Source organism: Equus quagga, chromosome 3 (genome assembly GCF_021613505.1).
Source record: "Equus quagga isolate Etosha38 chromosome 3, UCLA_HA_Equagga_1.0, whole genome shotgun sequence".
Lineage (NCBI taxonomy): Eukaryota > Metazoa > Chordata > Mammalia > Perissodactyla > Equidae > Equus > Equus quagga.
Window position 1 is genome coordinate 69,114,864 of NC_060269.1, and position 23,170 is coordinate 69,138,033.

At 48.2% G+C, this 23,170-nt stretch overlaps 1 protein-coding gene across 2 annotated transcripts in view; it reads right to left on the reverse strand.

Moving 5' to 3' along the window:
• Nucleotides 1-22,578, reverse strand: part of SLC39A14 (solute carrier family 39 member 14) — a 41,307-nt gene extending 18,729 nt beyond the window's left edge. The window contains exon 1 of one of the 2 annotated variants that reach the window (XM_046656517.1): nucleotides 22,442-22,578. The gene's annotated coding sequence lies outside the window, so the exon portion shown is untranslated. Of the gene's footprint in view, nucleotides 1-5,302; nucleotides 5,327-22,441 lie in introns of those variants that run through there. The other variant, XM_046656516.1, reaches the window with a different exon arrangement.
• Nucleotides 22,579-23,170: the final 592 nt, after the last annotated feature.

Genomic DNA, 23,170 nt, shown 5'->3' on the forward strand with positions numbered 1-23,170 from the left:
TCTCTTTGGGGACAAAGTAGTGACTTGCCATGATGCTTGGTCCAGAGGCTGGACACTGATGTGGGAAGAACATCCGACAGAGCCCCTAGGGGCCTGAGAGCTGCTAGGCCTCCAAACGTCCACTCCCTTCCCTGACCACCAGATGGCCAAGTAGCCCACCATTCCCACTTCCAGAGTCCTCCGGGCTGAGGAAAGAAACGCGGCAGACTAGATGCTCCAGAGACAAACTTGGCTAAGGCCCACCTGCTTCCAAGGCAGCCAGAGCGCCACAGAAGATGGGGAGAGGCACGCACTTGTGACCTCCCTACTTATGCCACTCTGTGCCCCAAAGTCTGGCTATGTGGGGCACAACGAATTATGAGGCCAGAACTCTCACACGGTGGTCTTAGTCAGCCGCAGGCCGAGGGGTAGCAATCGGGGCAAGGGGAGTCTCAACTGGGTTTTTACAAAGCACCTTACTTAAAACTGAGAAAAGGCTGACTGTACACACCAAAGGATGACCATGGGGGTTGGAGGGGTGGATAAGGAATGTGGGGAGGGGCGGGGGAAAAGAGGAAGCTATAGTGATAGAAATGATGGCTCCCCAGAGTCCTGGGCTCCACTGCTGACCGACCTTAGTGAATCATCCTAAGTTTTCCCCTTAACTGTCTCCTCCCTACCTGAAATCCAAAGGAAGTAAACAGAGGGGTCTAGTTCTGGTCTATTTCTCTTGGGGACAGACAGCAGGGGGTCTCTGAGGTATTGTGGTCTCAGTACACCCTACAGAGCTGTGAGAAATGACTACCAGACAGCTCCACCCTCTGGGGGTTCTCTCCGATCAACAGCTCATTGCTGCAGAAGACCTTGAAATAGGCTGGCCTTTCCCCAGTCCCCACCTCCACCCCACGCTAAGGCTGTCACCTGTCAGCCTGGTAGCAACGTCTCTCCAGCAGACCCTCCTCGCTTAAGGTGAACTGTTGAGAGGTAATCAAACACAGGCGGCTCTGGGTGAGGCAAGGGGGCAACATTCCTGAGCCTCCATTAGGAGAGAGGGGTAAACACCCTGAAACTTGCAGACAAGACAAAGCCAGGCCTCATGGTGGAGGCGGCGCTCTTGAGGAACCAAAGCCCCCAGCAGCCGCCTCCAGCAGAGAAACAAGGAAGCGCTGACTTTGGCAACAGAAGGACCACTGCATGGGATGTGAGAAGTCCAACGTGCGGCAGCTCTAAGCCACTCCCTGACCTCACTAGATCTGTTTCCTTAGTTTGGAGAGAGGAAAATAAGCCCAAAGAGTTTTATGAGTAGTAAGGAACACAGAGTATGCTGAAACACTATACAAGAATAAAGATTTCTGAGTTACGACAAAGAATTGAAATGGCATCACAATCTTCCTTCCCCTGATAATTAATATTTGAGCAAAACAATAGTAAAAAGCAAACAAAAAAAAATCACCAACAGCAACCCAACAAGGAATCAGGCATAATCTGGCAGAATAACTGTAAAAGCAGAGGCAAGGGAAGAAATGCAGGAGGCACCACACGTGGCTCCTCGCCCAGCCCCGCCGCCACGGTGACGAGAGCAGAGGCAGGAGAATTCTCACTACAGCTCCCCAAACCTGGAGAAGTGAACTGCCACCCATGCTCTTCCTCTTCAATTGAGGCGAGTGGGAAAGGTCCTGGGAAAGCAAACCGACAGGTGAAACTGGAGCAAGAACAATGGGCTAACCCGGAGGGGAGTCAGGGCTCCAAGGCCACAGGCTGAATTGGGGAAACTGCCCAATTCCAGTGAGCATTCCTCCCCCTCCAACGGGACTGGAAAGCATCTCCAAAGTAAGTGGGCTGAACCATGCCAGGGGCCACTGCCCAAGTCCCAGAAGAGAGGACAGCCCCATCTCCCCACCTCATCCCCACAACGCCTGCTCATTTAGGCGGCAAAAACAGGCTGTAACTACCCATCCCTGGCATGGCCGTCACTGGGGTGGGGGACAAAGCAGCCTCAATGCGGTGGGAAGAAAGTCACCGTCTTATTTCAGAGGCAACAGAACTGCATGCTAGCATGAACATGAGGAAAAGGAACAGCAGGCAAACCGGGCAAAAGATGAAGATGTCAACTGAAAGAAAAGCAGCCTCCAGGGCGCGCAGGTCCTCGCCTGCTGCCCGCTGCCCGCTGCCCGCTGCAGAAAGACTCGCTCAGAACAGTGCGCAGTAAAGCCGGGGCTCGGCGACGAGGTCATAAAACAGGAGACAGAGGGAGTGCAGGCTCACAGAACCAGAACCAAACCACACCACTGAAGAAGTAATGAATTAGAACGTAATTTAAAATAGAAACATTGACAAAAGAAGGTTTGAGATATAGAGGGAGTGCAGACGGAAAGACAAATTAGAGCAAACAGAGAGAAGACAAAGGTACCAACATAGGGATAAGTGGTGTTCCTCAAGTAGAGAACCTGAGAATGGGCTAGAAGATATGTTCAAAGGTAAATAACACAAGACTTCCCTGAAATGAAAGGAAAACAGAAGCTGAAGATTAAAATACCACATTGTATTCCACAAAAGTTTGATGCAGAATGCTCAGCACTGAGGTGTTGCCTGGTTAAGCTGCTGAACAGTCAAAGGCTTTTTCAGGCATCCAGAAGAAACATTTTTTCACCAAAATATTTTATTACAAAAACATAATAAAACTTCTTTTAAGTTGCAGAAAATTCAGACTGCCCTCACCTTCCCCATAGCAACATTCAGTATCAGAGGAAAATGCAACAATATTTACACAATTCTGAGAAAGAAAATATGAATCACGAATGTTATCCCCAGCCAAGATGTCACACAGATTTTGTAGCGACAAGAAGCAGAAATTCTGAATCATGAAAAAAGTTGAGACCACAGCCCCCTTCCTAGGGGGGAAAAACGACATGACAACGGAATGCAGCTAGTTAACGCAGAAACCATGGCAAGAAGACTGATGGTAAGCAGTAAGACCCTTCAAATAGGAAATAAAAACCAATTACGGGGGTGACGGTTGACAGAATCTAAATGTTATAAAAATGGACAATAATATAATTAACACAATCAAGAGATTCCTGGGAAGAAAGGAGATGAGAAAAAAATGTGAAAATGCTAATGTCCTCATTTTTCATACCAAAGAGTCAGTAAATACTGTCTAAAATGTAAATAAGTAATCATAAATATGATCCGCAAACTTTTTTTTTAACCTTTTGGGGTCTTTTAGGAAACAATCTCTTGTGAAAAACACACTTCTTTAAAGCTTAATAATTCCTTTAATTTTACTACAGTTTCTTCTGTTACATTCAGGTAAATTTTAATGCTTTTTTATAGGAGCATTTGTATCTATTTCTCTAAATCCGTTTATCTGTGAGCATGCCTGGAAAATTACCCAGAATAATGCTTACCTAACATTAGCGATAACTGGAGTGTTCTTTTTGCTTGTTTTTTTAACTTCAACTCATTGATGTGTCCTAGCGGAAGGGGAGGAGGGAGGTAAGGCAATAGAAGAAAACATGGGTAATTCTTCTTCTAACTAATCAAGGAGTTACAACTTTCTAAGTCCAGTTGTGTGCCGCATAATGACGTTTCAGTCAACAACAGACCACATGCGACACAGATGACGGTGGTGCCAGGAGATCAGTACCACAGCCCTGGTGTGTAGGCTGTACTGTCTAGGTCTGAGTAAGCCCACTCTGTGATGTTTGCACAGCGATGAGGTCACCTGGCCACACGTTTCTCCGAATGTGTTCCCATCGTTAAGTGACACAAGATTTGTGGCACAAAATCTAGAACCAGTAAAAGCAGTATTTAATACGTTTGACTATGAAAACCGCCAAGTGGTCTACAAATAATTAGTATACTCCCAATATTCATGGTCAAGCTAATAATGATACAGTCATCTGAGCAAGGCCCAAGAGACCCCATAGAACACCAGTAGTCTCACAGCTTGGTACTCAAGTAAATACTGTCCTACAGGCTCTCTGGAGTTCAAAGAGTTTTGAGAAAAACTACCCAGCCTATGGCCCTCCCCACCCACCAAATCAACATTGTCCAAGAGGCCACTCTCCTCTTGGATAAGCTGAAAGCCCTCCCAAGTCCACTGCAAACATTACAGCTTGAAAGCCAGCCCTCAGCCTTGCCCTAAAGGTCCAGGACTCAATTGGCCCATTCTTGTCTCTTTTGGTTCTCTCCTCCATTCCCTAAAAGGATGTGTTCTCTTCTTCCAGCTCCTACTCCCAGAACCTTAGCCTCAAGCTTCCGCTCAGCCAAAGGCCACCCAGGGTGGGATATTTCCACACACAGTGCAGGAGGGCTGCTGGGGGGAGGGGGAGGGGCTACCTAGAGGTAGTGGCCCACATACTGTCCCCATGAAACCTCCCCTTGCTGCGACGGGCAGGATGGCAAAACTGGAAAAAAAAAAAAAAAAAGGTAGTAGTGACCCAGAAGCAGGGAACAAAATTAGAACCAGCAAGCTGCTGCTCATCGACCAATATTTACTGAGCCCCCACTGTGTGTGTCAGTGCCTGTGGGAGGCAGGCTGGAGGAGCTGACTGGTGTCAGGGCCCTGGGCAGCCAGCACAGCTGGCCACTGCAGATGGCTGATTTAGCCACATGCTGAGCCCTGAGGGGAATGACAGCCAGGCCGGGAGGGGTGATCAGCAGGGGAGAGGGGGAGGGAGGGAGTGCATTTGCCAAGCTCCACCTTTCCAGCCAGAGCCTGAGCTTGGCAAAGCAAAGCAGTCTTCCAAAACTGACTGACTGAGTCAAGCAGCCCACTGAGCGGGAACCAGCCAGGGCTTCCCCACCCAGAACCCCCCGGGACAAGAGTCACCTCTATTCTCATCACTCATCCATCAACATTTCCCAGACACGCAGTTGCAAAATTCTGACCTCTTGTCCCTCTAAGTCCACTCCTGTTTGTCAGACCACAGGGTCCGCCTGGCATGAGGCTTAGGAAACACGGTGCTTCCATCCACCACTTACGTCACGCAGTTGAAGCAAAACTCCCGGACTTGTTATTCAGAGTCAAATAAATAAGTAAAATGTATGATCTAGTGGCTATACCATCAGACGGCATGACAAGTTGGGCAAACGTGCATTCAAATGTGGGTCCTGCCACTAACTTACCACGTGCCTCCCCGCACAATTAAGCTATGAAACGTCCAACCGCCCAGGTGCATCTGATAAATGAGAGATAGCTTAAAGGTCATAGCACAGTGTGCACTGTAGGTCTGTTCCTTCTGCTCCCTGTCCTCCAAGCCCTCAGGCCAATCCTCTCACACAGACCCGAATCCTGCCTATTCTCAGAGCACTGGATTACCTCTTCTTCCAGGAAGCCTTCTTGGACCACTCTTCTCCAACTACTTTAAACTCCTAATTGCCTGGTCTCCCAGGGAGTCTTTCCAACAGATTTTTGTTCTTTGAAGGCAAGGAGGGCCCTCCCCGCACCACCTGCTGCAAGGTGCAAGCCCAACCTCCCTCCTCAGCGAGGTCTGTCTGCACGGCCCCAACAGCTGCAGAAGGAACAGGGAGCTCCGTGCCTCCTTTCACAGGCATTCTACCCCACAAAGGCCCTCAGACATGATCTCAAGTCAGTGTCACAATTACTTATCACTCGCCTTCTCTCGACTGAACAATCCCAGTTCCTTTGATCTCGTTTATCTTCATTGATGGAGAAGCTGATTACACCTACTGGACTTTTACAAACTCAGTCCAAGTCCAACACTCAGCAAACATTCCCTGCCTACCGCCTTCACACAGGGAATAACGCTAGGTACTGGGGACGCCACGTTCCTGCCTGACCGAGCTGGGAAAGCAGATGATTCAACAAGGAACCACAAGAACGATGATGACAAGGGTTATGTACTGACCAGGGTTCAGTTAGGCAATTTAAGCAGAAAGGGATTTTGTACAACATACTAAATGGCTTAGAGAATCATAGGAAGAGCTGAAGAAAGAGACTCTAGAATGAGCTTTCAGGAGCTACTCCCAAAATCACAGTGCAGAGCCAGACCGCCACGGAGCTGCTGTCCCTGCCACCATCAGGGAGCTGTGGCATAAAGCAGTTGCCTGCTCCAGAATGCTGCTGCCCCTGCCATGAGCCACAGCAGCAAAATGGATGTCCTGGGGTCCACCCTCAGGAAGAGTGGATCAGGTGCAGCTAACTAGCAGAATCCAAGTCACACTGGGAATGTCAGTGAAAGGATGTCTGAAAAGTATAGTTTGTGTGTGTGCATGTGTGTGTGAGGAAGATGGTCACCGAGCTAAAACCTGTGCCCGTCTTCCTCTATTTTATATGTATGTGGGATGCTTCCACAGCATAGTTTGACAAGCGGTGTATAGGTCCACACCTGGGATCTGAACATGCGAACCCTGGCCCACCAAAGCAGAGCGCATGAACTGTTAACTTTACGCCACTGGACTGGCCCCTGAAAAGCATAGTTTTTGATTTTCTACTTCTAGTAGGTTGGACCATACTTTATTATCCAAAGTAGTGCACTTGACAGTGAAAGGAGGTACTATTACTAAACACACGAGGACAACAGGAGTAAGCCACAGTTATTTAGCGTGGATGCCTCGTGCACAAGCCAATCCACACCACCCACCACAGGCAGGCACGAGGTGGAGGACAGGAAGGTATGGAGAACAGAGCAGGGCAGTGAAATCTAGTTTCATGGGTCAGGGAGGCCTCCAAAACGAAACATGATTTTAGCTGAGACCTGAAGGGCGTATAAAAGCAGGCCAGAATGTCCCAGGAAGATGCAACTGCATTTGGAAAGACTCGGAGAAGATGGCGCATCCAAGAACTGAAGAGTCCAGCGTGGCCAGGGCACACATAAGAGGACGTGCTGGGGGCCAGGGCAGGAACAGGGCTGAAGGCTAACTTAAAGAGGCTGGACTTCATCTGGAGGGCAGTGGGGATCATTTCCCAAGGAAATGTGATCAGATTTGCTTTTAGCATACCAGTCTGGCTGCAGTGTGTAGAACGGACTCAAGGTGGACAAGAACAGAAACCAGGAGACCAGGGAGGAGGCTCTCTGGTGTCCAGACAGGAGAACACAGCACTGTTTGGTCTAAAGAGCAAGGCTTCTTTCTCCCAGCTTGACCCCAGCCTGAGCTGCCTCCCCTGCCCCGTGGGACTGCTGGGCTCACAGTTTTCCATGAAAGAACTGAATAGGCTCCTGTTTAGCAGCTACAAGGAGACAAACAAGCCACATCACCATCCTCCTAACCAAAGTATCAAAATGAGTTCAAAAAGATCAACCCTACCCTCATCACTGCCTAAATCAGGCTGAGACAAGTCTGTTCAACTCTTGCTGTAGCAGGAGGGCCATTTACAAATGCCAACTAAAACTCCCTGGCAGCAACACTCTGGTCAGAATTTGTCACCAAGGGCCTCTCACAGGAAGTCTCTTATGCTCCCTTCTTCCCAAAATGGCTAAGAAGAGTCCTCTGAGCCCCAGGCTCACCACTCTGGGAGGTGAGGTGGGCCCTTCCCGGACAGTTGGCCTTTATAAGACACTGAGCTACAGTGGGCAGAGGCACGCTTGGTTTTCGTGGGGCAGTGACCTCTGCTAGAAGCCAGGCCCCAGGCCAGCTCCACTGCTCTGTCTGCAGCAAAGACTCTATTTGCCCTGTGGCCAGCCCACCCATTTCTTCCCTCAGTGACCTCCTGCACCACCATCTCCCCCTTTACAACCCTCCCCTCCTTAAGCCAGCTCAAGCCCACCATTCCTCCTCAAAGACTCTGACTACGCCAATCTCTACAGCTGAGATGCTGAATTTTATGTGACAATTTCTCTAGGAAAGTAGTTCTCAAAGTGTGGTCCCCGGATGGACCAGCAGCACCACCAACACCTGGGGACTTGCTGGAAGCGCAAATTCTCAGCCCCACCCCCACCTACTAAATCAGAAACTCTGGGTGGGGCCCAGCAAACCGTTTCAGAAGCCCTCCTGGTGATCACGATGCCCACTCAAATCTGAGGACCACTAGTTGAGGAAGACCCAGAGCTTGTTAGATTTTCAGATTTCTTCACCCAAGAGGGCAAGAAGAGCTGGTGTCCAGTGGCGGCCCGTCCCCGCCCAGCACGCAACCTTCCTGAAATTACTGCTCATGAACACATGACAAGGGAGGGCCCCCAGTAGAAAGCACAGGCTGCAACTTGGGCCTCAGATTTCTCAAGGACCGTAAATAATAATCAGCAGAGTAAGAAATGAGTAATAAATTGGAAAATGAGCAACAAATTGGGAAAAAGGGAAAAAAAACCCACATTTCCAAACTAGAGTGAGAAAGGTGGCAAAAAGGGAAGGAGATTGAGTAACCACGTTCCTGAATCATAATTCCTCTACTTCCCCTCCCACCATCTCAGTCTCCCACGTGGCTCATTCTCTGGTCCAAGGTCAACAGCAATTACCATCTGACTAGTGAGGCCAGAGGCCTTCCCATACCCTCTGCTTGCCCACTGTGGGCCTCGCCCAGTGACCAGAGTGCCTCTCTTCACTGCAGCCCACTACTGCTGCTGGTCACTCGCACCCACTCCGCCCCTCTAATCTTCTCCGCACACTTTGATCACAGTAGTCTCCTGCTAGAACACACACTTCCATCACTGCCTACCATCCAGCAGCAAAGTTCAGTCCCTCTGCCTGGTAGTCGAGGGTCCCTCAACTAGGCTCCATCACCTTTCACCCTCCCCTGCTGTCACTCTCTTGCTTGGACCCTGGGCTCCACGCAGAATGCCCCACCCGGGCATCTCCTGTCTCCACACCCAGCCATGGGGCTAGGAAGTCCGATTAACCTCTGAAAGAAAGCTGAAGGTAGTCTGCATGTGTTCCGAACACTCGCTCCACAGGGTGCGAGGGGCCTGGATGCTACAAAAAATTAAAAAAAGATGAACTGCAGGCAAAAGCACCATCTCTGATCCACCCCAAATACTCCCACCCAAGTCCCATCCCACCTAGGAAGCATTCTCACCTCCTTCGGCATCCTACCACTCTTTGTCTCAATGGTATATGTCTTAGAACGAGAGTTCTAATACTTCCAGGTAACTTTCTTGTTTACTTCAAACAATCCTAGGAGACTGGTAGGATAGAAATAAGTACTGGCTGCATGAATATGTAAATGCAAAAGCATACGTAAATAGCCATACCCTCGCCCTCTTGAGAGACTACCGAAGATGCAACATTTAAGGTCATGGAGTCAAGGGCAGGAGCGGAGAAGCGTCTTGTCAAAGGTGCGAAGGAGAGCAGGAAGACCCCAGCCCTTTGCCTTCCTGACTCTTCCGTCTCTGCCCGGGCCAGAGCTCCAGAGGGAGGCTGTCAAGAACACACAGCTGGATTCCAGAGCAAAGGCAACCTGGTTTCTGACTCCTATCACACTCAGATACAGATCAGGGCCACAAAAGACCCACATGGGCAAAAAAGCTCCTTCCTCAGCTTAAAATGCCCCTCAAGGCTGTGGGTATAGCAGCACCTGCAGGACAAAATGGTACAAGAGAAGTGACTTCCATAACAACACAACTACTTATGCAGGTATTTCCACTCCCCTGCGGCCTACACACTGCCTGCCTATTAAAAAGGGATCAACATTCTAACCAGTCTTAAAGGCTTACCCTCTCCAGCAGACCCCAACCCCAAGGGGCAATCAGGTTGCCACCTGAAAGGGTCTCTGTGATTTTAGCTTGCAACTCAGACATGCTCATTTTGGGTGACTTTCGACCTCAAACATAGAAAAACAAAAAGATGGATATAAGAATTTTTAGGGCAGAACTATTCACAGTAACAAAAACCTTGGAGGCAACCCAGAAGCCCATCAGCAGATGAGTGGACGAATAAACTGACACAGCTCACAACGGCGAACAGCACACAACCAAGTGCATGAGCTACAGCCGCAGCAACACTGAGTGCGCATCACAAGTTTTTACGCCGACTGCCTTTTGAAGCTACTCGTTGTTCAAGCTCTCTCCCACAGGAAGATTGGGAGGAGTGTCTGAATCTGAACACACCACACCGGAAATCCCCTGAGGACACGAGCCACTGCCAGTGTTCCTTCTAAAGGAGATGGAGCACAGGGAATTCAAGTGGAGGAAATGCTGAAATGCTACTCGAAACAAAATACTGAAATAATCGAATTTCTTAACCAGCCTTCCAGCTTCCACTGGGCACCTACCTCCCCTCTATCAGATTCCTTTCTCTCTTTTTTTATATACATATAAAGTGCCCAAATCTTAAGTGTACAACTCAATGAAAACGTCACCCTTTTAAATTACAAATCGGATCATAGCACTTTCTTTGCTTTAAACTCTCCCATGGCTTCCCAGTACAAGTGGAATAAAATCTAAACTCCTTTTCCTGGTCTATAAGTACTGTCATCTGGCTCTTGCTGACCCTGCTGATGTTATTATTGAGCCCTCTCATTCACTAGGATCCATCCACCCCAGTGTTCTTTCTGTCCTTTAACACATCAAGGCCATTCTGACCTCAGGGCTTTTGCACTTGCTGTTCCCTCTACCTAGAATGCTCTTCCCCTAGATGGTCTTATCGGGTCTCAGTTCGAATGTAACCTACTCAAAGTGGAGGACCACCTGGTTAAAAACAAACAAAAAAGGTACCCACACCGTTATTCACAATCTCAACACCCTATTTTCTTCTTAGTATAAACCACTATCTAAAATAGTCTTCTTTCTTTTGTTTTGTCTACATATTTATTATCTCTTCTCCCACTAGACTGCATACTCCACAATGGTGGAGACTCTGGGCCTGAGTTTGCCCCAGAGCCTGCAGGAGCGAGTGCCTGGCATGAAGTCAGCCCCAGAGACCATCTGCTGAACGCGTGTGTGAACTTCCCACTGTGCATTTCACAGGGCCACCCAGTCTGGAATTTCACTGTCCTTTGGTCTTTAACCCCAGCTGAACTAAGAGCAACTTGAGGGGGTGGGATCTCTTCTCTTGCAGCTCCAAGAGAGCTGAAGGTCCCCAGAGAGCCAGAGAAGTTTGTCAGGAATTGGAATATAAAACATAATGGAGAAAAATTAAAGGAAAACATAAGGTGGGGCGGGGGATCCAAAAGGAAGGTGGTGGGAGAGCGGGAGGCCCGGGCAGACAGCCTCCCTTTCCTACAGTCCCAAAAACGAACGCGCCGAGGATGGGCAATCACCGGATAATCCTGCCAAAAATAACGTGTCAGTTCTTCCCTGTGGCAGGGAAGAAAAGGAAAGGAAACCCCACAAGTACGGGCTGTTTCTAGAATTTCTCAGCCGTTCACGGAAACGCTGAATCTCGGTCCCGTGGCACACCACCTCTCTTGCAGCGCCAACTGCACACATCCTGAAATGCGGGGGGAGGGGCTCGCGAGTGGCTGCCAAGAGGGAGTGGCATGAGGAAAGCCAAGGTCACAGGCACAATCTGGCCAGCAGAGCTGTGCACACACCACGGTTTACCCATGTTCAAGGTCTCTGTCTTGGGAGGTAGCTCCACAGTTCCTGCTGGGCGTCAGGGGGCAAGCGAGGCGGGAGGAGCAGGAACCCAGACAGAATCTCTGTTCCTAGGGCTGGTCAGGCTGCCCCAAAGGCCCCTTTGGCTAGGGGCCTGAGTCTGGGGGAGTGGGTGACTTTGTACTTTTTGCACCTTTCTGGGAAAGATGATGAGGACAGTCATGGTTTACTGTCCCTGGAAACTACCCAGGGACTGGGCATCTGGAAAGTGGTCTGGCCTTTCAGATGGAAAGCTCCAGCATGGGGGAAAAGGTCGGCATTAAAATACGTACACCCCAATCAATGTCACCCAAGCCTGGGACAGCAGAGCCCAGGCCACACATCAGAGGGCAGGGGGAGAGAAGGAGAGGCAGGAAGGGACTCCATCCAGGGCCTTACACCTCTGGCTCACCTCCTGGTCGGAGAAGCAGGGCCAGCTTCCCTCAGGCCAACATGGCTCCACCTCACCCTGATTCTGTGCTCTAAGGAAACAGTGTCCCTGGAGGCTGGCCGGGAGCCCTCTGGCTTCCAGGAAAGGATGAGGTACTGACAGTTCAGCCCGCCCTTGACTTACAGGGCTCTCTTGACTAGCAGGACGCCCCCCCTTCTCCCACACACACCAACATTTCAGGCTTCCAGTAAAGGTAATGAGAAAAGCACCAAGGGTGCAGGTCTGCTCTCCTCCCCCGCCCTTTCGGAGAACAGCCCAGCACCCTGGGGTGGTGGGGCGACAGGCGGGGGGGAGGCATAGAGAAGGAGTGCAGAAGGCCTTCAGGTGAGCGGGCTGCCCCTCCCTCAGCCTCACCTGGCTGCAGGGTGCAGGGAAAGACCTTGGAGTAGAGGAGATCTTGCTATAGAAGAAAAGGAATCAGTGACAGCCAGGAACAAGTTGGCTGGGGGCCAGTCCCTGCCCCCAGGGCAGCAGTCAACAAATATCTGAGAACTTACTACACAATTTGCTAAACCACCCGTCTGAAAATTTAACTAAATTTAATACTCCTACTATCCATGGAAAAGGATGCCTGTTGCATAAGATTTTCACCAACGGTGAGTATTAAAATAGTATTCCCTCCTTGCCAAACAGGTTAAAAATCATTCTTTAATTCTTTTAATTTGCACTGCTTTGATTACCAGTGTCGCTAAACACATTTTCGCGTTTACTAACATTTATATTTCTTCTTTCACAAATTGCCTGTTACTTTCCTTTACCTATTTTCGCTGATATACATTCATCTTTTTTCTTATTGGTGTATCTAAGAGTTCACTATATGGTAAACATATTTACCTTTTGTCATACGTTACAAATATCTTACTAATAAATCATTTGCCTTTTAATTTTGTTAATTGGTATTATTGACAAAATTTTTAAATAGAGTTAAAGTCAATATATCACACTTTTCCCTACTAGGTTTCTGGTTTTAGCAGCATGCTTGGAAAATCCTTTCTGATTCTCAAATTATAGAAATATACATCTATACTTTCTTGCATTTAGGAAATTTACATCTCTAATTCATCTAGAATTTAATTTGGCACAGTGTGAGAAAGAGAATCTAACCTTTTTTCAATAGTCAGCCAATTATCTCAATATTGTTTAATTAAGAGTCTATTTTCCTTGTAAACCTTAACTCTAGAGCCTATAATAGGTAAGAAACAGAGGTAAGTCAAATATACCCTTTGCACTGAGAGGCCACAGGTGGCTGTCTCAGCACAGATGTGGGTGCCGACTCTTTCTACTCTTCCTTCCTGCTCAGAGGCACAGGCTGGCAAGTGACAATCTCGAGAACAAAGTCTTATGTGTGAAGGGTGGCAGAGCAGAAAGATACACTGAAGAGTGCCTGGGTTCCCACAAGCATCACCGAGCAGGACCACGGGGTGAGCTGGATGCTTTACATGCTAGCTGCCAAATCGGCATGGGCTGGGCGTCTAAACTCTCCCATAACTCATCCACAATCATTTCTTGCTCAATTTTAAAGATTTTATTTTTCCTTTTTCTCCCCAAAGCCCCCCAGTACATAGTTGTATATTTTCAGTTGTGGGTCCTTCTAGTTGTGACATGTGGGACGCCACCTCAGCATGGCCTGGTAAGCGGTGCCATGTCCGCTCCCAGCAAAACCCTGGGCCCCCGGAGCAGAGCGCGCAAACTTAACCACTCGGCCACAGGCCGGCCCCTTTTCCTCAATTTTAGAATACTGAGAATTGCCAGGATTTATTGCTGCCTCCTAGGCACTGTGCTGAGCAATCTGTTTTCATCATCTCATTTAATCTTCTCAACCTTAATTAAATACATTCTACACTTCTTCCCTAATTATAAGTATCGATGACAACTTTTCAGAGTAGAAAAAGACACTGCATTAAATGTACACATCAGTGAGACACCTCCCTATTTCAGAAACATTAAAACAAACAAAAAAAGCAACTTGAAGTTGAGGAAGTACGGTATCATCCCCATTTTACAGATGAGGACACTGAGGCTAAGACTTGCTCAAAATCACACAACTAGAAAGAACGAATATCATTGTTGGCTAAATTCCTACGCATATTAATGTCTATTTTTGGGCGCTTCTCTTTTGTTCCCTTTAGCTATCCTGTGTCAATGGCACATTTTATTTTTTCTTTATTATTAATTTTTCTGGTAAAGCACGTCCGACTTCACTACTTTCTTTTTAAAATTGTTTTTGGCTATTCTTTAAACAAAGCAGACAAAAATCCCTACATTCTTGGGCTGTAGCCTACATTCTTGCAGTGCTCATAACAGTGAAAAGCTGCAAGCAATCTAAATGGACAACAGAAGGGGATCACTAAAGCAAGGTAATCCACATAACAAAACATCTATCGTTCCAGCCCAGAGATGAAGAGGCCAGGCTCCGAGTGAGACAGACCTCAGTGAGCATCCTGCACCTGCAGTTACCAGCTTCAAGGCTTGGGTGAAGTCACAACTTCAAGGAGACTTATTTTCCTTATATAGAAAAACAAAGCTAACAGTCCCTCCCTTAGGGCAGTAAAGAAAAGTAAATGAGATACTGAATATAAATACAGTGCCTGACGCACAATAAACGCTCAATAAATGTCAGTTACTTGGGGGAAGAATAACGTGGAAAGATGTTCATAATATGTTAAGTGAAGGTAAAAAAAAAAAAAGGGAGCCTACAAAACTAAGCAAAGCATCCCCCTTTCCTTAAAATATATACATTCACAGAAAAAGACTAAAAATAGACAGCAAACTGTTATCTCCAGGTTGTAGGTTTAGTGGTAACTTCTGTTCTCTTCTTTTTAACAATCCATCTGTATTTTCTACAATGAACATGTACTACTTCAAGAAGAAAGTTCATTTTAGAGTCCAATTAGGAAACGGGAAAGGCTTAATGATGACCAAGTGGGAAGGCTTCTCTCTCTCCTCTTAAATCTCCACATAGAGTCCAGAGGTGGATTCCAGTCCTAAACTGCCCTGGGCTGGACTCCCTCTGTGCATGGTTCTGTAAGGTGGCCGCCCCAGTGAGCAGGGCCTCACCTTAGTTCTCTTGAATCAAGCTTTCTGGGTGAGATCCAGGCATCTGGACATCTAGTTCTGATAGGTCAACCTCACTCTCATCTGGGGCATTGGTCCAACATTTCATAACTGCTCGACTAGACATGGACTACCTATGACATTCTGTGATTTATCTAAATTCTTTGAAGTCAGTTCCCCCTCTCTGCCAAATGGGTACCACCATCTCTGCCCTGCCCATCCTACAGGGAAATTAACACTCAGTTAGGCTCCTTGAACAGAGGCAAGTTACTGGCATTACAATGTCTGAATCCCAGGGCTACAGGGCCTCTGAGGCCAGCTTTATAATTTATACCCACTTGGTTCTCAGATCTGTGGCAATATGAGGGAGCAGGAGCCTGAGGCTGGGCCCCGGCCTCAAGAGCAGCAAAGCTTGCTTTCTGTCTTAGGTCTAAAAAGAACTCTCCCTTGGGGGGCCAGCCCCATGGCTGAGTGGTTAAGTTCACACACTCTACTTCCGTGGCCCACGGTTTCACTGGTTTGGATCCTGGGTGCGGACATGGCACCACTCATCAGGCCACGCTGAGGCAGCGTCCCACATGCCACAACTAGAAGGACCCACAACTAAAAAAAATATATAACTACATACTGGGGGGCTTTGGGGAGAAAAAGGAAAAATAAAATCTTAAAAAAAGGAAACCTCCCTTTTCTTTGCAGCTCTGTGAACCAGAGTTTGCAAAGGACATTTCCCTCCATCCTGAGTGCTGGGGGCTGCAGAATAGCCCCCAAAATCCATGTCTACCCGAAAACCTCAGAATGTGACCTTATTTAGAAATAGGGTCTCTGCAGATATAATTATTTAAGGATCTTGAGATAAAATCATCCTGGACTTGGGGGGGTGGGGCTCAATTCAATGAGTAGTATCTTTACAAGATAAAGGAGAGGGAGATGTGGACACAGAGACACACAGAGAAGGCCATGTGAAGATGGAGGAAGAGATCTGAGTGATGCTGCCACAGCGCAACCAACACCTGGAGCCCCAAGCAGCTGAAGAGGCAAGGCGGGAGCCTCCTCTAGAGCCTTCGGAGGGCATGAGGTCCTGCTGACACCTGGATTTCAAACTCCTGGCCTCCAGAGCTGTGAGGGAATAAATGCCCATTGTTTTCAGCCACCAACTTTGTGGTAATTTGTTATGGCAGCCACAGGAAACAAACACTTAAGGCTGGAATCAAGGGCTGCTCACACATCTAAGGCTGTGTTGCTATGGTTGGCAGAATTCTAGCACGACCCCAAAGACCCTTGCCCTCGAGTGGGCAGGACCTGTAAATATAAGATATCACTCCTGTTATTATGTTACATTACCTGGCAAAAGGGAGTTTACTGGCTTTAGTTGACCTTTAGATAGAGAAATTATCCTGCATGGGCCAGAACTAATCAGGCGAGCCTTTAAAAGGGCTAGGCTCCTCCTGGCAAAAGGGATTTGAAGCATGGGAAGGAGTCAACATGGGAGGGAGGGTAACTTTTCCAGCGTGGAAGTCCAGCAGACACCCATGTAACCAAGTGATCCAGGAAACATCATCAGTAATAAGACATATCAATATCATGAATGCCTTGATATGATGCTCTGAAAAGGATGAAACATCATTTTTGTGATATTCTTGCCAAAAATGTATGACCTCATTTTAAGAAAGACAGAGGAACCGATACACACTAGAGGAAACTAAAGAGAAGTAACAACTAAATGCAGTGTGGATCAAGCTCGGATCCTGGGACAGGAAAAGGACATAGGTGAAAATTTTGGTGAAATTTAAATAAGACCTGTAGTTAAGCTAATATCGCGCCAATGCTGATTTCCTGTTCTTCACAATTTTACCATAGGGTGAGGGATATAAAAGAACTCTTGTATATTTTTTGCAACTTTTAAGTCTAAAATTAGTTCAAAATAAAAACTTTAAATAAATAAGCAGCTGAGTAAATTAACAGAGGGTGCCTCAAGCCGCAGGATTACAGACTTTTCCTCCCATGCTTCTTTATACTCCTCTTTACAATAAGTAAGCATTACTTTTGATAATCAACGTGGGAGGCTGGAGTAAGTGGACTGGTGCAAAGGATGGAGATTTGGGGGCCATGAGTTGTTGCAGATAAGGGCTGGCTGGACCCCAAGACAGAGGGCCGCTGCAATAGCAGCCTTTGACATGGAAACAGGCAAGAGTTCTCAGAGAAGATCGGCACCTTAGACCCCAGAACCCTTCAGAATTGCTGGTGCCAACCTAAATTTCTATTCAGGTCCCTTTTCTTCCCTCTATCAGCCACTCTGGCCTACGTCGACCACCTGCCCCAGGAATAGACACCTTTGTGCCATTATTCACACAACTCTCCTTGCCAGGACCCCTCTCCCTTCTCCTTTCTTCCTAGCTTTCAAAACTTGGCTCAATTCCAACTCTAGGAAGCCCTCCCAGACCATTCCTGCCCCCAATCACCTCACCTTCCTCCAGCCTCCTTGTGTCTCTTGTCTGTTCCACTCAATGGAGCTTAACAAACATCACAAGATAGCATACAACTTTCCACGTGTACTCAGATCATCTCCACACACATTCTACAAGCAGCTTTGGAACAGAGACGGTGTTGTGTCTGTCTGCAGGGAGTGGAAGCTCTCCTAGCTGAGCTCCACTGGCCTGGCCAATCCCCTCCTCTCCCTCCGCGCGGCCCTGCAGCAAACAGGCCCCTCCACGGCCGCCAGTCAAGGATGCATTTGCCAAGCGTCTGTTGCGCCTATTCCCAAATCTCTTCATGCCAGTTCTGTTTCTATGATTATAACTTTATTAAATAGTAACTGAAATATAAATGCAGAAAGAAAAAGTTTTGATTTCTAAAAAATTAAACTAAGTGATCTAGAGCAGCAATTCTGAAACTGTGGTCCAAGATGACTCCTGGCGCCGCTGAGATCACTTCAGGAGGTCTGTAAAGTAAAAACTATTTTTATTATAATGTTAAGAAGTGAAAAGCTTTTTCTCTCTCATTTTTGAGTTTTCTTGAAATGTCTAAGGTAGAAGTTTAGGATATAAACCTGTGTTTTCAGAGATGACATGAGTTTGTTCTCAGGACTTCAACTGAGTATCTACTAGCAAACTTATATCCATTATAATCTGTTACCTCGTTATCATCTAATAAATCATTTTGATATCCTGAATGTCTGAAAAAATATAAAAACTATGCCATTCTTTCCTTTTTTCATTTTCAAAGTTACTTTTCATAGAAATATTTTTATGCTAACATGTAATGACCTTACTTTTATTATTTTAAGTGAATGAATAAATAACTTTTTAAATGTTTTAATTCCAAACATGGTAAATATCAATAGATACAGCCACATAAACAAAAGACAATATTAAGAATCCTAGGATCAAAAAGTGTGGGAATTGCTCATCTAGAAAGATGTGTTACAAACAGGAAAAAAAAAGATTAAATTAGGCGTGTGCAATAAAAAAGGAGGATTCTGCACATGGACCGGTTTGCAGATATCTTTTAAATTCCTACCTTATTATTTTTTTGAATGAAAACTAATTAACAGATGGATATATCCTTTACCTAGCAATCCCACTGCTGAGAATTTCTTCTATGGTCATACTAGCACATGTAGGAAATGCCATTTATACAAAGTTATTCACTGCAGCATTGTACATAATGACAAAATACTGGAAACAACCCAAATTGGGGAAGAGAGGGAGGCAACATATGTTGGTTAAACAATTATTGTACTTCCATATTCTGGAACGATATGCAGCTACAATAAAAGAATGATAACAATAATCCATATGCGGATATGAAGAAAGCTAGGACAGTTGCTAGGTGAAACAAACAAGGTGCTAAACAATGTGTCTAAATGCTAACTTGTAGCATTTGTAAGAAGGGGGACAGGAGTCAGATGTGTCACTGTATACATGGTTTGTGTATTTGTGTGTATATGTTGCTTTTTTACCTGATTTTTTATCCTTTTGATTTTTGAACTATGTGAATATATAGCCTAGTGAAAAAAATTTAATAAAGGAAACAAGAAATCACAGGTGATACACGTAGGTGTGATTTTTACACACAAACATTTTGCAAGTCTAATTAGGGGACCTAGAGACTCAAAGAAAAGGCCTCAGCCTTAAATCAAAAGTTTGCCATATAACAATACACACTTTTTTAAGGTAAAATGAATTGCTTAAAATACAATTTTTTTTTATCCTCAACTTTCAGCTGCTGTTTTTTATTAACCACTAACAGTGAGTGCACTAAGAGCCTCTAGGTTTCAGGACAGTCACCTTCTCATTCCACTGAGCCCTGGACTCTCCTGGGCCCGACGCTGGAGGACGGAGGTAGGGAGGCCTAGGAACCAGTTGGATGTCAAGTTTTCAAGGCAGGGAGTTTGGTCTCCTGTGGCTGGGCATGCCAGCCCTCCCTCCGGCCTTTGTGAGGGTCCCAGAGGGCCCACAAAGGGCTCTGCCTCCGAATCTCAGCCGGACCCAACCTCTGGGAGCATAAATGGCCACAGTAAGGGGAGAGAGAAGGCAGCTGGGTCTCAGACACCTTGTGGTAAGGCTGCCCTGCTTGACCCCTGGGAAGGCACGAGGCCCTGGCTGGCAGCAGACTCTGGACTCCTCATCTACCAGCATTCTGCCAGCCGCCAGTCCCGAGGACGGAGAAGTCCCACTGCAGACATCCACTGGGTCCATTCTGGGGCCCCAGCAGCATGACCCTTCCTCTCATCCCCTCCCTACCCTCTCACGTCTCCAGGGAGTCTGGAGAGAGAAAGAGGAGTCAGGGACATTGGCTCCTTCCTCTTCACATTTTCAAGGAAAAGACTAGGATTATCAGCAATTTCATCATCACCTTTAGAATAAAAATCAAACCTTTCTTCGGTCTTCTCCATCAAGCCTCTTGGCCACTAGCAAGCAACGTGACTTGGGAACACCAATTAACCTGTTTAGATCCAGTTTCCCTTGTAAAACAAAGCGGTTAGACTCGAAGATTCTCACAGTTCTTCCAGTTCAACATCCTACGGTCTGCGGCTCTCCAAGATGCCTAAGCAGTACTGTCTTAGGCATCGAGTGTGAACAGGCTGAATTATTCTGGCAGAGTGGGGAGAAGGAGGACCTATTTTCCAGATATATCCAATCTATTTACAGCACTCCCACTTAGACCCCAAGACCTTGTACATATTGGACATGGACTGACGTTCCTCTTGGAATAGAGTGGGGTGAGAGCAGGTAGGGAAACAGAAAAAAGGTGGGAAGGGTTGGAAAACAGACCCAACCCAACGACTGATAAATACTGTGCACACACACAGAGCAGCAAACACACGCATTGACCAGAACTTCCTACCTGCTATCAGCCCAGCAAAGGAGTATTTCCATTACCTGAAGAAATCAGTGTAGTTCACAAAACTAAAGGTGGAAAAAAATCTTTTTCCTTTGCCCAGTGAATCTGTGGAACAATCCTTGGCAGGCTATAGAAAAGAGGCCTACCAAGAAAGGCAGGGAAACTGCATCCCTGTCCCTGCAGAGGAGGTGAATCAACCCTAAGTCTGGCCTCATACCGTTCCTACAACCCAACCTCTCTACCAGCTGCTGGGAGCCCTAAATAATCCACTCCATCCCGTCACTACCATCCCGCTCCAGCATGACAACGACGGTCTAGGCAGCGACAGCATGCCGCACAGCAGAGAGAACAGGCGCACAGAGGTTAGGAAACCTGTCCCTGCTGGAGAGTGACGGGGCCAGGATCCGAACACAGATTCATCGGGCTCAAAAGCCTGGACGACTTCTGCCACCTTACCCCATCTCTAGTGGAGTGCTGTCCTCTCTGAACATAACTCAGCACAACAGTGTGACCTCTCTTGCGGTGCTACCTTATTCTTCACGTAAGGATGTTCTTTCTCCCCAAGAGTCTGCAGAAGCCAGGCCCCACCCCCTCTTTGCACTCTCCACTGGCCAGTGCAGACCCAAGCACAGACCAGACACTATAATTACATACTGAAGGGACAAATGACTACTGAGAGCCACGGAGCTCTGGTACCTCCAGAAGCCCACAGTTCTTACTCTTCTCCTTGCCTAAATGACAAGGCCAATCATTCTCTGGTGCCCTCAAGTCATACCTGCAAACCAAGGGCAAGAAGAATACCACCAGTCCATCCCCTGGCTACCACACGATTTATGAAAAACTCGCCTCTGAGCTTCTGAACAAGAAACAGAATATGTGATTTTTAATTCTGGCTGCTAAAAGCTATGATTCTGGACATTCTTCCTCTTCCTTCATCAAGTTCCTCTCCGTTTTTATGGCTTTTGTTTTAAGAGGTGAGGATTAATCCCACACGCTGTGGATGAGAGACCAGAGATCGAGTCTGACCTTAGCACTAACCCTCCTTCCCAAGGTCCTAGGGCAAGTCAGGAGCAGAGCGGGACAGAAGCCAGGGTAGACAGGCGAGTCCCCACTACATGCTGCTACCACCACCACTCCCAACAGCTGACCCAAGTGGCCTGGGGTTCCTAGGGAAGAGTGACTCAAGGCAAATCCAAGCCCTGGGTGGCTCAGGGAGGCAGGGCCAGGTCAAAGCTGCTCCTGCCCCCAACCCTCTGAAAGGCCCAGAGAGCACTCAGCCCTCGCCAGAGCAGATTCACACAGTCCTCCTGGACACCCTGGCCCTGGCAGACACTAGATCCTCAAAACAGAAGCCACAACCCACAACTGAGGAAATTTTTTTGGCTCAATTGGATCTCACGGTGAACTGCTTGACGGCTATTTTGTCCCACTGCTCTAACCCACCAAGGGAGGGCAGCCTGAACCAGACCACCTAACTTGTCCGGTACAGACCAAAAACAGCTAAAAAGCCATGCCCACCAGGTAAGGCCAGGCTGGTGTCTGGCTTAGTCCCTCCTTGCCACTCTCCAGCTCCCGCTGCGGGGTCAGCTGGGAGATTTGGGGGCATTTATCTTCAGCTGGGAGGTGGTCTGGCCGGGATGGAGAAGGCAGCACAGTTCCTGGAAAGCAAAGTCCAGACACCAGCGCCCCATCCGAACCACCCCAAGACCTGCCCACCAGATGTGCCCATCTACTCTCTACTGCTTCTATCCTCATGTCCATGGGCTCCGGGAAGCCTCTCTGAGCTTTTTAGCGCGGCTATCCTCGTTCTGGCCACCCTCCTCCTGCTCCCACAGCCCGCGCTCTTCAGCCGAAGGGACTGCGGCTGAGACCTCCCTTCCCTTGCCACCAAGTAACCCCCATCGTGGCACTGAGGCCAGGTGTCGCCTCCATCCAGCGTCCGGGCCGTGTGCGGTTCCTCGGGAGCGCCTCCCTAGTCTAGCCCGAAGCTTCGGAAGCCGGGGCCGGGTTCCTGGTCCTCGGCGCAGCCGTGCTCCCACCCCCACCCGGTGACCCGGAGCCCTGGAGGCGCCCCGCTCCTCCGCGCGATGCCCCATCCCGGGGGCGCTGTGCGGTCCCGGCTCGCGCGCCCTCTGCGTCTCACCTGACGCTCGGGCGGACGCCACCTGGGCCCGCGCAACCTCACAAGCCAGGCCCTTGGGCGGCCCGCGGCGGCGGCGACAGGTCGGTCGGAGCGTCCGCGCGGAGGCCGCGTGCCCTCGCCCCCCTGCCTGCGTCGTCCCCGGCACGGCGCATGCCCGGCTATATACCCGGCGCGTCAGCGGCAGGCCCGCCCCCGGCCCCGGCCCCGCCCCGCCTCGCCCCGCCCGGCTCACCAGGGCCTGCCACGTGGGGCCCTGCCTGCCCGCCGGCCACTAGACCCGGACCAGCGCTGGGCTTGCCCTGGCCTTGCGCGGAGAGCCAGCGGCCTATTGCGCCTCGGGCCCCAGGCTGGAACCCTAGCTCGCAGACATCCTAGCTCACAGCCTAGCTCGATCGGCTCCATCTTCTAACCCTTCCACGAATTCCAGTCTTCATTCATTGAAGCCCCACAGGCTCCTCCTTCCTCTGGAAACCTCCCTCTACGACCTTAACCCCCTTATGTGGGGAGCTCTCACAACTCCATCCCCTAGGAGTAAGACTGCTACTCACCTGATATGAATGTATATATTTTAACACTTCTGCTTAAGGAAAACGCTTCTTTCTTCCCTCCCCAACTCAATTCTGAAATGTACCCTATAAGGGGACGCACCCACAGACGATGTTTCTTCTGCATTTTTTTCCACCAGCCAAAAGAACAAAAATTTCCTGTTCAAGTTCCAAATAAACCATA